The sequence below is a fragment of the Cryptomeria japonica genome, chromosome 10 (assembly GCF_030272615.1).
Source record: "Cryptomeria japonica chromosome 10, Sugi_1.0, whole genome shotgun sequence".
NCBI classification, from domain to species: Eukaryota; Viridiplantae; Streptophyta; class Pinopsida; order Cupressales; family Cupressaceae; genus Cryptomeria; species Cryptomeria japonica.
Window position 1 is genome coordinate 683,513,623 of NC_081414.1, and position 11,372 is coordinate 683,524,994.

The following is an 11,372-nucleotide window of genomic DNA, read 5'->3' on the forward strand; positions in this document are numbered from 1 at the left end:
GAAGCCAGAACAATAGTTGTAAGTTGTTAAGTCACATGCAAAGACAACAAAAAAGAAGTCAAAATCCAATATACTATTTAGAATTTATAGGTATGTGGCGTTAGCTATAATGACTAGTGGTATGCTTTCCCTAGTAATGAGGGTCTACTTAAGATTGTCTTTAGTAGTTCTAGTCATGAAATACCTACTCAACACACTTATGAATGGGTCCCTCTTCCTATCAAGACATTTGATCCTCTTGGTCCACTAACTACAAGTTGGATGGTGGATTTCAAGGTGTATGCAAATGATTCTAAATACTAAAATTGATGTTCAAATATAATATAGATAATTAAAATTTATAAAATATTTATGTTTAATTAGAGACATAGTTTTTATATGAAAACGAAATCATTAATTATCAAAAACAATATTATTAATTCAAAGTAGTTAAATAAGTTAGTCATGAAATATTTCTTCTATTTATAAATATAATTTTAAATCGTTATATAGAAATTTATTTCTTACTTTAATTTTTTCAAATAATTTCAAATAATATGAAAAATATGAGAATTGTTGTTAATTTGACTATTATAAATATCTTAAACATATTTATCAAACAAAAGAATTTAATTTTAAACTATTTTATTTACTTCATTATTTCTTTATTTTACTTAACAATTATTTAAGAATTATTTGATTACTTTAAAAATTATATGAAAATTATTTTATTTTTATTTATATGTTTAATTTTATTGATACTACATTAGAATTAATTTATTTCTTAAGGAATATTTATATGTTTTTATTTTTTCAATATATATTGTTATATTTTAATTTTGATATACAGTCATGAAATAAAACTCCTTGATGCCACTTTGTAAAATTTATCATCATTAATAAAAAATATTTAATAAATCATGTTAATTAATTATATGTGTGGATATTTCCTATAATAGAGAAAATGAGAATATAATGGTATGGGGTTTATACTTGTCACAAAATTTGAAATGACATGACCACCTTCTGTTGTAAAGAAATAACTTTTTAATCAAAATTAGATTTTGTGAATAAGGCAATCAATTATCTTAATAGACATGTCATGCAATAATTTATATTTAAAATTTATAAGTAATATAAATAAATATGCATAGATAGTTCTAACGAATGATAGATAGTCATTCACTATTTTATTATAAATTTTGAAAAATAATTTACAATCACTTCTTATATGTATTGGAAAAATAATAATGAAATCTAGAATAGATCTCTCTCAAAATTGAGTGGATGAATTTTATTTAGTTTTCCACAAAGATCTAATATATGACACATGTGAATAAGCTTGCTAATATTAATTATATGTGAAGTATTTTACCATGATATTTAAAATTTGATAATTTTAAAGCACCGACTTTGTATTTAAAATATAATGAAAAAATCATTGAATCATAATGACCAAGTTCTCCCTAGTCAATAACTTGATCAGACCAACCTCACAATCTTGAAAATGATCCTAGATAAATTTATTTACTCATAAAATATGGTAAAATGAGTAGATAAAAATTTTATTCACTTTAGTGGTCTAAAATGTTCATTTTACGTTGTCAAACTTTTAAATGTACCCCTCCTTTTGGTTTGGGTGGAACAACTGTCTTCTTATGATAGACTTTTGCAGTTCGTTGCAGGAACTAAAATTATGTTGTAAACCTAGATTTTTTAGGTTGTCTGATTCATTGCATGGGAGGTGTTTCCTGCATTATGTTGAAAATAATAGTCAGCCTAATTACATAGAAGCGATTCTTTCAGTAGAACCATTAATCCTTGAGTATTATTGACGTTCTTTCTTTTTCCCTTGAAAGTGATATAATGTTATAGTGAGTGGTCCTGAATTCCTTGCCAATGAAGTGTTCTCCTACTTTTGCAGACATATAGATCCAGTATATTCCTATGATAGGAGGTAACCGGTCGTAGATCTATAGATTCGTCACTTGCATAGCTAGTTGATAAGAGACTGACAATTCCTAGAAATGACAACACATAATATTCACTTAACTTTGTTGGCAATAATAGAGCTCTCTTCTTTTGGTAAATCCAGATGATGTAATGGTAGATTTACCAATGGCACTTGATAAACTGAAATATAATGCTTTTAAAATTATGAAAACGGAGTACTTTTAGCCTTAATCTTGCAACCGACAACGCAGACCACCGTCTTATATTAATCTTCAAAATATGGCACCTTCATATAAATCGATATAGCTATGGCCAGAGTAGCTCATTTCAAAAAAATAAAGCGGTTGGATAATTTACGTACCCAAACATTGAATTTCATTTCTGTTTGAGACATTGTCGTGATGAAATCTCACTGACAGACTAACACTTCATTGTTACAGCGTGCAGCCCTTAGTTACATTGTTATATATATATATATATATATAGTTTTCCAATGTTATAATTAGTGTTACTGGTCGATGGTCATGAATGAAACACATAAACACAGAATATGAAGGGAAAACATAAATGCTGTCACTCTTCAATTGAAATTGATTTTCATTGATCCATTTTTCATACAAACATTACAAATGTTCTGAATCCTAGCACATTCGAAAGAGGCTTTCGAGAAATGATTAGCAACTGATGAGAAATGCTTTTAATTATGATCCGGGAGGATCTAGAAGAATTGACCTCCCCCTCTCTACTTTTTCTTTGCATCGCTAAGAGCAAGCGGATTCCTTGGACATGATAGGGGCTAAGTTTCTATTGAAAGCAATGAAGCCTATATTAAGGAGGTGGTAGTTCAAACCACCAACCCCCCCGCTTACTGTTCATGCCTCATAGCTGGTGCTTCTGCATAGCCTTAAAACAAATTTTGTTTGGAAACAAAGGCAGTCCATGGAGGTAGGGCCCGAGCTCCTTCATTTACACAAGATCAAAACAATAATTAAACCATATAAACCCGAAATCAAGGAGAGCCCATGTTATAATATTTTAAGCCATTATTAAAAGATTATAAAGCTCGAATTAGGGTGTATGGAATATTTGCAAAATATTATTGTTTTAATCCCATTTTAGCATATGAAATTGTATATAACTGGGAGTGTTTGTCTTGTAAAGGCAATCAATTTTTCATTGTGAGAAGAATTTAGAATTTCTCTTGAAAAGAGATTGGAGAACAAGAGTCTTCCTGATTTTTGTAAGCAGAAAAACATTTGTTAAATTGTAATACTCTCCAGTGCAATTGGGCTAAGAGGCAATTGAAGCCTAGCCCGTGAAGAAGAGTATGTGAGTGTCTTTAGGTGCGTGTGGAGATTGTGAGAGATGTTGCAAGTTTGAAGCTTGGATGATGTAATAAGGTGGTTTATGCTTGGCGTCATCAATAAAGCGGTCCTACATTGAGAAGCGGACCCGGAGACGTAGCTCATATTGAGTGAACTCCGTTATCAAGCTCGTGATCTCTCTTCTATCTACTAATTCTCTTTTATTCGATTGATTTTCAATTTCTTCTTTATGTTATTGTTTAACATTATTAAGTTGTGCAAAGGATTAATTGAGCTTAGCTTTTGTAATTTCAACGGTTAAAAAACATAACCACGTAATTCTGTTTGCGATTGGGAAAAATCTGTAATTCAAATTAAGCACAATTTTATTTGTAAGCCTTAATTTCAGATCAAATTATCTCATTATATGGAACCCCTGAACTTACCAAAAATAACAACTTACTAACAAATTAAATATTTTTAGAAATTTTTCGTACTCATCTTTCCTTTTTATTCTAGAACATTTGATTTATAATTTTACTTCTTTCGTTTAATTACAATTGATAATAATTATTGATGAGAGAAATTACAATACAACAGTTCGGAGAACAAGACATTGTACATGGTCAGAAGATCTTTCGGCTGAGTGTTAAGCAAAACTTCATTCTCATGAGATATGGATTCTTGTGAACTACTATTCATGAAACATGGATCAATAAATTTGACTCAAAAACTACACAGTTAAATCCCCATAGAAGATTGAAATCAGTAATTTTCATTACCTTATATAAAAAAATATTTAATACCAACAATTTTCTTGTATATGGATTTCTACAGCCCGGAAACGAAATCACAAATATGTAAACAAAAGAACAAAAATAGAGGACACCATAAGCACCTGAGTTTTTCTTGAACATTCAGGTATGCCGCTAGCAAGGCTTATCTTCTTTAACCTTCCTCCTTCAGTTTGCTGGGATTTCACATAGTTTACGCATGAAACAGCGGATCCTCCCATTCTCTCACGTATCCCAAGCCTTCTTTGTTGGAGAAAAGAAAGACACTACTACAATACAAGAAATGTTCAAAAAAATGTGTTCTGGCTCCTCATTTTCCTCCATAATGATCACAGTCGGACAGAGAGAGCTTGGAACCAGCCATATTGTCAAACTTGATCAAGTAACATGGTCTAATAAATTAATACTTCCATAGAAGCCCCCAGGACAGCAAGGGATCCATCACCTCATACATGATATCTTTCCTTGACAATCTCTTGGATATATTATAAGATTCGGGCAAAAAAAATAGGCTATGGTTACAAATAACTTGAACCAGTTTAACGATATGGCCAGTTCAAAGCATTCTCCACAATTCCAAATTTGTTTTGATCATTTGGAGGAAAATGGGGAAACAGCCCACATTCTTCTGAACGTTTCTTTCACTGTAGCAGGCTGCGCCGAAACGATTTATTCTTCTAAGGAACACCTTGATGCAAAAGCAACATATGATACCTCATTATATAGAAGATTTGGGTCGATTCTTAAACTTAGGTCCACTTATTACTCTATAATAACTCACTAATACTTATTTCTTTTCTATTCCAGAACATTCTAGATTTTTGCCTTTTTCATTTAATGCTTTCAATTATTGAAAAGAGAGAAATTACCATATTCCAGCACTACGAAGAAAATAGTGTTGCCCATGAACCCCTACATGGGACACTAAATTTTGAAATGAAGAACGACTACTATTGGAATTATAGTAGGCGTTTGTAAAAGTATGTAAATAGGCTATTCAAAAGTCAAGTAGCGTGTCTTACAATCTAACGACTTCTCTACCGTTGTGTGTACGCGCATGTTGATGCTGCTCACATTTGGTCCATGTTATTCAAAATTTCAAACTCATCGACGACTTAAGCTAAGTCATTAATAACTTGGTGACAATCTATTCTGACAATTTTAGAATCCGTGTAAGAGTATTTTTCTGGCAATCACATAAACAGCTAGCAGAACAAACATTACCTTACGCAATTAAGTCAGGTAACGGCAATGCAAAAGCAGATTTTCACACTCTATGGTCGGTAAATTCACTCGTGGTTTCTAGGAAAAACAATGGCATCCCCTTTTTTCCGTACGGCACCGTCTATACAGCCTTTATAATCCGCCGAACTATAGATGGTCTTAGCGAGCCAGATTTAAGGAAAATAGATTTTGATGTCAGCAACTAAAGGAAAGACACTAAACAACAGCTAGGTGAACGCTAACCAAAAGAAGATCAAACATGGGTCAGCAGACCTTACATTAACAGTTCTTCATTGTTCTGAATAATATCAGCATTAATATTTAAAACATTATGAACAATGATATCTTCGGAGCCCTTGCCTTTATCCCTGCTACGAGTCCTGGAAAAGGGACCAGAAATAGGACCCATACCCAAGTCAAAGTGCATAGCCATGTCTTTCTTTGCTTTACTTTTTACACTCCCTGAAGGAGAATCCGAATTATCTTTGGAGAGACCCTAAAGTGCTTGAGCATGTTCATTCAACTGTTTAAGCCCACCTGTGCAGTTCTGCCTCACCGAAAGCATTATATCAACATTCTCTACAGAAAGAGTATTGCTCACATTGCCCTGTCTCTGCTCCAACTTGTCAATGAGTGAATTAACCCTTTCCCTCAGGGCATACCCTTTTGAGACCAACCACATGAAAAGGCTAGATTGGCCATCAGTGATATCTTTTACCATTTTACTCATATCCCCTATTTCCGTAAGAGAGGAACCCTTTTCACTAAGGGTTGCATTAGCATTTTCAACTTGGATGTCAACATGCGACTCCAAACCTGGCTATTAGCATCCTCTATGACAATTTTCTATTTGGCTTTCTTTGCATGGGAAGGAAGATAGGACATCTTGTCCCCATTGACCGAGTGGAACAGAAGAAGACTTTTCTTCTTCCCTTTAGCCATCGTAAAAGAAATCTCCCCCACCTTTCTCTTTCCCTTAATATCAGAACTAGGGTTGAAAGAATCCAGATCAGAGGGAACATAATCAAAATCCTCAAAATCCTAATCATCTGTTTCAAAGCCATGAGGCCAATTTGGAGCCAACTTATCTTGCTTAGGGTGTTTCCTTTTGCCCAAATGGAAATAAGAATCCATATCTAAAGGAGCATCTTCATGGTCTGTTGAAAAATCAAAATCATGGAGTTGGACATTCTAAGCAAAATGGATACCCTCTTTAGGAGGGGGAACCGTTTAAACAAAAATGACCTTCGCATGTTCCATGATAAGAAGGACAAGGACATCATGAAGGACTTGTTGGAATCACTGACCACTGAGGCCGGGGGGTGCGGGGGGGGGGGGGGCGCGCGTCAATCAGTTTTCTGCAATTTACAAACTTATTAAACCTATTCTTTAACCCCCAGATGCATAAGAATGAAAGTAATGTGCAAAAACATAAACCAATTGGCTACAAAACCATAACACCATATTTTTTACTTGGAAACCCCAAAAGGGAAAAACCACAGTGGGATTTGAACCTACAATATTATTATACTATGGGCAGGAGTATGAGAATATTACATAAGGGGAATGCACTTGCATTCAGGAACACTACCTAGAGCTCACTATTCAAATACATAAAAGGGCTACAACCCAAAGGAAGGCTCACTGCCTTACAAATGAATAGAAATGATTACAATAATGAATGAACTCAAGTATAGCATCTACATATGCCAAAAAGCAGTTCCGGTTAGGCTCAAATTGACTTCTGCAACTGTTATGTCTCTTTGCTCTATTTTCCTACTTTTTCATATACTATAGCACCAAGATCTTCAATCACATCCACCAAACTTCACACATTCGCTCATACACACTTCTCACACTCATCCACTATGTCAAAATTATTAACCAAATCGATCTTATATATACGCATCAACACAACAAATCATTTCTCATGTCACCTTCCAAAAACTGCATAACACGCAACATGAAACGTGTGCAATCATGTTGGCTCAATCCATCCACAAATCCATATATGGACCTAAACAAGATGATAAAAAGATTTACATATGTCGGCCCAAACTCTTCGAACATGAAACCAATCACTGAAATCATCCCAAAAGATTCTAAACCACATGTTAGACCAAAATAGCTTCATTTTGAATTACTAGATACTGGACCTTCAATCTCACTCATGAATTAACATTGGTTATTACGATTAAAGAATAATCTACCTCGAACCTCGAATCATCTGCCTCTAATACCACAACCAAAGCAACACAACCAAAATAAGGATATTCACACTGTACTCATGCTCTACCAGTTACTATATTCCACTTTCCAGACTTATGCCTCATGATAATATGACTTCTGGTAAATCAAATCTCTATGCATCAGATATGATTTCTAAATTTAGTTGTCATCAATAACAACTCCTAAGCATTTCTTGTGCATCAATCTTCACCAGAATAGTGTCTCTTGCCAACAATCTCCCCCTTTGGCATTCATGGCAACACTGTGAAAAATGAACTATACACTCAAGACTATTAAATTTCAAAACTCCAAAAATCTCTAGGATTCTATAAACTCAACAAGCTCCCCGAGAGGATTTGCAGCATTTTTCACTTTGCACTTTCCCCCTTTGACAACAATGCCAAAGACATAAATCCGCCAAAATATATATACAAGGATATTTGCAGTTATTTACAAAAATTTGAAAATATCTACAAAAATTTTCTTTAGGCTGAACAAGTGGTTATCTCAATCCTTCTTCAGACTCTCCAAAATGTTGATCATCCCACTAAATTTTTTTGCATGCATCTCTACTCCTCTTCTATCTATCTATCTATCTATCTATCTATCAAAACTCTTTTATTCAGAGCATCCTTTTCATCTTGCATACTAGTCATGAGTGAGTCTATCCAAGGAGTGATAAGGCTTCTTACTTCTCCCACTCTGCCCAAAAGATTTTCCTTCTCCTGATTTAAACTCTTAATCCTATTCAATATACTCATAACCTAACCTTGAAAATTGCTAGCCAAAACTGATTAAGGTGCATAAGAATGAGATATGCTAGCAAGATAAGACATGATGTGTGTATGTGGCTGCCTTCATCTAATGCATCATGTATACTCTTCATAGCAGTTATTAAACTTGCCCTATCTCCCTCCATCATCTTCAAAAATGTTTTCAGACTCATTGCTTTAAATTGAGTCAAAACTCTAGTGTCTATAGCTTTCTCCAAAGACACAAAATAAGATTCTACTGCATTCAACATACTTTTAAGCTTATCGAAGGGAGTATCGGTTATAACCGGTTTGAAGGATGGCAAAATATTCTCCAATACATTTGCAGCCAATGTTATCAACTCTTTATCTGCGGTGTGGGGCTTGAGTAAGCCCTCACTAGCTTTTGCTTATGCAAGAATTGCAAGCTTCAATGCTTGAATAGGAGATACTGAACTAAGGTCAATAGGCCCTTGAGAAAAATCATCTAAATCGATGACAACCCGTTTACCTCTGCCTGCTACAGTCTCTCTTGACACTGTCACTGAATCCTGATCATCCTTGTCTTCTCCTTTACCCTTCTTTGTTACCTCTACACTTGTAACTTTTTCAGCATCATTACCCTTCTCTACATCAGCTTTACCAATCTCCTCAGCTACTTTCACTAAATGAGCATCTATTACCAGAGGATCTTGTTTAGCTTCATCGAAGTTATCAACCTTCTGATCAATATCATCAACTGTTGCATGCACATTGGTTTGCTCTGTCAGAATGACTTTCTCGGTTGCTTGATCTTTCTGCACATCAGAAATGGCTGCATGTACTTTCAAAATGGATGTATCTTGTGACCACTCTTCTAGTTGAGTTTCATCTTCTACCAGATTAACATCATATCTGTGCTCTTTCCAAAAATGTCTCAAAATTGCTTCGGTTTCTTGGGTCACTTCATCTATTTTACCAAGAATAATTCTATTAACTCTCTTCTTGCTTTTGAATCTTTCCTTTGCTATCTTTAATAATCTATCGACTTCAACCTTAGAGATTACATAAATCAAATTTACTAGTACATATTCCTTTATCCTTTCATCTTCCAAACTACTTGTATGTCTCCTTGCATCCAAAATATCATATAGGCTCTTGGGTATCATGGATGATAATTCTATTAATGCTTTACTGTAAACATCCATATACTATACAACTACTTCCTCAATAGCTCTTTGATTTTTATCATCAAATTTTTCATAATATACAGGTACATTCTTCAAATTACTTTTCTTAAGTACTTCATCAATTATTTCTTTTAAAGTAATTGGGGGAACAACATCATAAGTATCTTCTACTATTTCAGACTTCAGAGCTTCATCTAATTCAAACTTTCGTTTCTTTCTTGCTCTTGGCTCTATCAGATGGCTCAGCTTCAGTTCTTGGTTTCTTGGTCAGCTGGGCTCCATTGGATTGAGGCTTCCTTACTACCCCAGCATAGGTAGTTGTTTTCTTCACCTCTTTAACTATCTCATTGGATTTTTTTTTCACATCCTCAACAATGGTTGAAACATATTCTCTTTGTGGATTGTCCTTCTTCCTTTTCTCTACTCCACCAGTTGACTTGGCTTGTGGCTTGGGTGGAGGGATAGGCTTCTGAACACCAAAGGTAGGTGCAGACTGCACTTGCCTTGGCTTAGATTGCTTGGAAGGAGTGGAGACCTATTTTTTCTTTTCAAGATTTACCAAGTCTTCCTCCTTTAGTATATTCTTCTCCCTAGCCCTTTGAACTGCTTCTTTCAATATTCCCATTTGTTCTTAAAGCTCCTTGATAGGGAGACTCTCACAAAGAAGTGCAATTTGGCTCATACACTAGGATTAGGTCTCATTGTGGGCTTCCTTGTTTGTCCTATGCCCTACTCTCCTTATTTTAATTAACACCAACCCCTAAACTCCTTTGGAGAACTCTCTACCAATTGGATTTCTCTAGTTACTTAGTCAAGGTTAGAACTCAAAAGAGTAAGTCCAACCACAAACATGTCTAATTCTTTATCCTTCACTTGCAGGGGATTAGGAGGGGTTTGATATATTTTTACAACTCCCACTATGTGGTTTTGGTTTCTACTCTCTTTCATTTTTCTATCGCTTTCATACATTCCTATTTTCAAGGCCTAGTAGCCCTATCAACCCCTTTTAGCCCTCCCTTCATGATTTTTTCTCTTTTGTACTAAAAACTTCCAAATGACCCCCTAAAATATTTTTTGATCCGGATACCCATTTGGACACTCTTCAAGATTTAGGGGATGAGGTGGTTTGATATGTCCATACAGGTACGGCCCCGAAAATGGGTCTTTAGAAGGTTTTTAGGCGTGTAAGCTTTCTCCAATGGGGTTTACTAATCTCCACAACCTGTCAGACCTCCCTACCCACACTGGAGCATTGTATAACTTCCAAATTCAATTCCAATCACTTGGTACTATTATATTAGATCACCCCTGCAAGAAATATTGAAAATAGTAGTCATGCTCCTAGCCGGGATAGGCAGAGCTCGCTTAGGGCATGAAGGTAAATTGATCCAATCCAACTTCCTAGACCAAAAATTGAATCTTTACACTATAAATAGACTCCATTACTTGAATCCCAAAGGCCATAGAGAAAACACAATGGGAATTCAAGTTGGAGCCATTATTTTGGGCCTTAACCCCTTGCTTAGACCAACAGCAGTGAAAACAAGAAAGATTTAAAATGCACCAACTAAACCTACACAATGAGTGAACACAAATACTTCTTAAGCACAAAAATAATTATTATTATACCTCAATGAAAGAACAATATGAAAATCAATGCATTTAGTACAAACTGCAACAAGCAAATTGATATTTTTTGTGTAAAGCAGGAAATTCCTTGAAGTTGATTATTGAGGAATTCAATATTTTGATCTTCCAACTCTTCTACAATGTTTTGAAAGGTCTTATATATTCCTAATCAATCACAATCAACCACCAATCGGTCCTGTAGCTACCGATTTGAGCATTTTTAAAAAATTGCTCACATTGTTGCAAAACATTGTCAAACATACATGACAAGTTTTCCTCCAATATGCATTTTTAGAACTTTTGCATATCTAAACACTCTTGACCCCCTAGGATGGTTTC